Consider the following 5329-nt stretch of genomic DNA (forward strand, 5'->3'; position numbering starts at 1 on the left):
GGAGAGGCTGAGGACACAGAGAAGAGACTGATGGATACAGAGAGAAAGAAAGAAAGAGGCTGAGAGACACAGGGGGAGGGGGAGACTGAGAGACAGGGTGACGGGGAAGCTGAGAGACATGGAGTGAAGGAAGGCTGAGGGACACAGATGGGGAGACTGAGGGACACAGAGGGGTAGATTGAGAGACACAAGGAGAGGGGTGAGAGTCACAGGGAACAGAAGGCTGGAGTGAGAGGGTAAAGTAATGGGATAGGAGCCAGGAGAGACATAAGGAACAGGAGGCTTGAACACAGAAGACATTAGGAGGAAGTAATGTGGCAGAAGTTTGGAATGATGGGACAGAAGGCTGAGAGATAGATGGTGAGGGAGGTCTGGGAGACCAGAGGGAGAGGCTGGGAAACACAAAAGGGCAGATGAGAGACACAGGGTGAAGGGGAGACTGAGCTGAGTGACACAGAAGAGGGATGCTGTGACTCAGGCTTAGGGAGAGATACAAGGCAGGGGGTGAGGCTGATAGATTCAGGGGACAGGAGGCTGGAGTGATTGAGCAAGAGGCAAGAGGTAGAGACAAAACAGACCGGAAACTGGAGATACAGGAGGCAGGATGCTGAAAAAACAGGAAGTTGGTGTGACAACCCATTGTTTTGATCTTTCCAATGTTTTTTCCTGGGATGACACAGCTCTCTACTCCCTGTTTAAGTTTAATCAAATATCTTGTATTGTCTCATTAATTGTGCTATGATTCTTAATATTCTGTGATCCTTCAACAAGTGTCTTAATTTTAGTATAGAGTTAATATGTAAAGGGTAATATTCTCCCTCAACTCTTCAACATCATTTGATTAGCTGTTTACGTGACTAGTATCAAGTTTTCTAAGTAGATAACTAGGACTCAATGACATCGTACAAGACTTTGTGTCAGAACAAGCAGGACATGATATGGAATATCTGATGGACCTTCACTTTGGACAACAACACATTATTATGAGCAACTAATTGTTATTCGTGGACCAGTCTGCCATCTTCTGGATAAAACCATTCTCTACAATTAGCTAATCTGACTATATTTGTCATTTCTTCTTTTTGTCCATCAACCAATGTATGTCTCTAATTTTATCTTTATTTACACCTTATTTGTAAATCAGTTATGAATGATTATATAATGTTATGGTGTAAGTATGTAAGTTCCATGCTCTGAAGGCACGGGAGCTCATTGATTAACTCTGTCTTGGTCCACGCTCCTCTGTGCAGAATTTTGGGCATGGTTCCCTTTTTGATAATCAATTCTATATGCTGAATATCATCACAAAAGGAAGTCTCATCATAATTATTTTACTTTAACAAATGGGGGCTATGTCCTAATGGCTTCTACCCTGCTTTTCCAAATACACCAGAAGAGGGGAGCATCAGGTGGCTACACCAAGGTAAATACACCTTTAAATAAAATATTCTACAAAGCTGTTCCCTTAAATCTGCATCACCTGGAAAAGCATTCTGTGGTTGCTGGGGAGCTAGCTATATTTAACTCAAATGGTTGGTGGGTTCTTGTGATATATATTCATGCATAACTAAATATCAAATGATATACAGTATATGGTTATAATTATTGCAGTTATTTCAACTCTCTGTCTAGCATGGCACTTTAAGTATTTATGTTACAAATATTGAGTAGAAGAAAACGGAATAACTCTATCCAAACTGATGCAAGCATGTTATCTGAAAGTATAAGGACATTGATAAGAAGTTGTATAAACTGTAAATGCTTGAAGGAAGGATTCAAGTAATATAGGAGAATACTATCCCTCAAAAGGGGGGATAAAGGAGTCACTTGCCAATAAAACTTATGGTTTTGTAAGTTCTAACTCATTTGATTCTACAATTTCTCCCAAAAAACCTGTCCCTTTATTTCCAATATTATTCCTATACTATACTTTTCCTCTCCAGTTCAGATGTCTTAACATACAGGATTGTGTGCAGCATGTCATTCCCCTTGCTAGCTTACTAATGCTGATTAGTGGCACTTAAAGAAACTTTCACAATAGGTAGCCTGTCACAATAAAGCAATGCTGTATTGGTTTTAAGTTATCTAAAGTGTGGCATCCTGCTTCCTTAGTATTCCAGCTCCACATAATTCCTTGAGACCAAGAGAACACAGTGCGCACATATACAGTTGTGACAAAGGACCTTTTCTTATGACTATCTGGTAATACAACCATGGCAACTTATTTTTTACAATGCACAACAATCTTTAACATTAATTGTACAGTATGATGCCTATACTCATTTTCCACAATGCATTCTGAAAACCAATTAGCCCATGGTAGAAACACTTTGAGTCAAATGTAAGAGGGTGCTTGATTCTGAAACATCCCAAATTTCAGCAAGTTACAGTTGCAGTTACATTTAAAGGACCAATGTTTAGTAAGTAAAACCAGGTTCAGAAACTAAGAACTATTTTGGTTATAGGGAAGAAATCTTTTTTTGCACAATTATGACTAGCTCTTTTAGTTGTACTGTACATCCAAAAATACCAATATTTTACTACTTTCCAAAAGTGCACAAGTGAGTTCCTCACCTTCTTTAATCTAACTATCTAGATGATTTTATTAATAAATATGTTCAAGAACTTGCTTCATATTTAACAGATAGTATTCCAAACAAATGTTTAAATTTTTTTTAAATGGCTTTCATAAGTTTGAATGGGCAACAATAGAAATTCTTGTATTTAGCATAATAAGGCAATTGCAGCCTACAAGGATTATCTGACCATAGACCCATTATCAGGGGCAGATTTAGGGGTGAGGGCACCCTTAGGCACAACAGTAACTGCCAACCCCCACCAGCCTAATTTTATTATATTTATATATTCATTCTAAGCCCTCATTTGATAATAGCCAATTTATTATAATAATTGAAAAAGCCAATAACTATGACATTTTTTATTTTTTTATTATATATACTTATTTACTAAGTGAGCAATTACATATGGATATATGGACTATTTATATCATTTGACATATATATGTCTTATCCTTGTCATTGGATTCGATGTGATTTGAACCGACGGTGTAGTGTCTTTACTTATAGATCCATTGTGCTCTATATATACCAACAACCTTTTGTAATTATACAATCTATATTGTTTGGACGGGTGGTCTTCAGTATACTGCCGTCCAGGATCCCGGCGACCAGCATACCAATGCTGGGATCCTGACCGCCGGCATCCCGACCGCCAGCATGCCAACACATTTTCTTCCTCTTCCTCTTGGGGATCCACGATCCCTCTGGAGGGAGAATAAATAGCGTGGTGCACGTGACGAGCACAGTGAGCCCACAAGGTGCTCATTAGTGCTCACCCAGTTGTCGGTATGCTGGCGGTCAGGATCCCGGCACCATTATGCTGGTCCCAGGGATCCTGGCACCGGTTTGCTGGCCCCCGGGATTCCGGGCCGCCGGCCACTCATACTACACCCGTTTGGACCAATAATATTAGACATACATGTCTTATTCATGTTATTTCACTTGATGTGATTGGGACCGACGGTGTAGAGGTTTTTTTACCTATAGATCTACTGTGTTTTACACACTCACTACCCTGTTAATTCCAGATCATTTTGTCGGTATCTCATTTGCATGGGCTCATCTACTCTTTTCACTTTATCTATATTCAGTGTTTCTTACTAATATTAATATTCTGGACTCTCACCCTCTATGCCTTTGCCTAACGCTGATATCAGATTGAACTAATATTTCTATATTTTCTCTTCTTTCTCTCAGTCTTGGTCATTTCCTAACTTCTCTTCTCTCATACTGATACCCCCTACTATCATACCACACTGTAAATGCCCGATTCCGTCCATTCTTGGAAGCAGTGTTGGGCTTGGCCAGTACTTGGATGGGTTACCCCCTGGGAAGACCAAGTTTAGTAGAGGCTTTTATTCATCTGCATGCTCTGTGCCTAACGCTGACAGCAGATTCATTATCTTTTTCTACTTTTTTCAAGTAGTATCATGCATGATTACCTCTGCTGACTATTTCTCATTTCTTCAAGTAAGAATACCCGTGGGCTCACACAATATTAATCCATTCATGGTTTGATGACTATCACTGACCAATAATTCCACACATATGATCCCCAATTTAGTGTATTATATGCATTACTATCAAGTTTCTGACTAGTTACTGTATGTGAAGATTTTTTATAATTTTTTTGTTTGTTGTCTGTAAGTTTGTCTAGGATGCTCCAACTGTTCAATTATTTATCTTTAATAATGGATTAATAAATCAATATGTTCTAACTTTTCCATACTCTTGTCTTTCTCTGACTAATTCCAAGAGTGCACCCACAAAAGAATCTTCTTCTCTCCATATGTAATTGCTCAGTACATCCTGACTCAGGGTGCACCACCAATGTAAACATCATTAGGAATTTACCATTATATCTGTTACATTTTGGTTTCTTTATGCTGATTAGCACAATATCAGTGGTCAGTGTGGTATTCCCCATAGCTCTTATATTTACTAAGTGAGACAGTTTAAAGGGGTAGTATGTGCATGTCCTACCCGTTTATACCATACACCATTCAAGATGTCATATGGTACAGTAGTGGAAATATTTTGCAGTTACTCATGCTTTTTGAGCTGACATCACCAATACAAGCATCCAAGTGCTGCTCCCAAACAAGTTCCAGCCATAGGCACGTGCCTCACGTGCATAATGGGAGATTTGCCACTGCCCATTATTAGATAAGGATTTTTGTGGTTATATTTGTGATATTAAGACTTTTATCATGGAGCATAATTACTTTACATGTTTGGATGATTTTTATATTCAAAGCTGTGGTACAGCAATGAGAATGACTTTTGTCCCCGAGTTTTGCTAACGTATATTAGAATAAGGGAATAAAATATGATTTTAATAAAATCCTTTTAGCTACCATATTAAAAGTTTTATTATATCTATTGATAACAGAATTGTGATATGGGTAAGAAATGAAGAGAATTTGAATATTTTATGAATTTTATAAGAAAAAAATATTTTGATTTGAAATTTAAGACTAACATGAATTAGAAAACATTTTAAGTCTTAGATCTTTTACTAATGGAGATAAGGTTTATATATGTTATTTTATTAATTCCATTAATGCTACCAGCAACTGTACATCCATTATCATACTGTAGTAATCGTATGCAAAGATGAAAGTCCAATATTCCCAAATATGTGTACAAATATATAAAAATAAATTGCATTGATGAATCAGTCTGTGACCAACAACTTAAGATAAATGCAGACAGATATTATGAAAGCAGATATTTAAACAATATTGTTA

General features: G+C 37.6%; 1 pseudogene; it reads left to right on the forward strand.

The window, feature by feature from the left end:
- Positions 1 to 3817: 3817 nt before the first annotated feature.
- LOC134937648 (5S ribosomal RNA) lies at positions 3818 to 3931 on the forward strand (annotated as a pseudogene).
- Positions 3932 to 5329: the final 1398 nt, after the last annotated feature.

This window comes from Pseudophryne corroboree, chromosome 6, assembly GCF_028390025.1.
Source record: "Pseudophryne corroboree isolate aPseCor3 chromosome 6, aPseCor3.hap2, whole genome shotgun sequence".
Lineage (NCBI taxonomy): Eukaryota > Metazoa > Chordata > Amphibia > Anura > Myobatrachidae > Pseudophryne > Pseudophryne corroboree.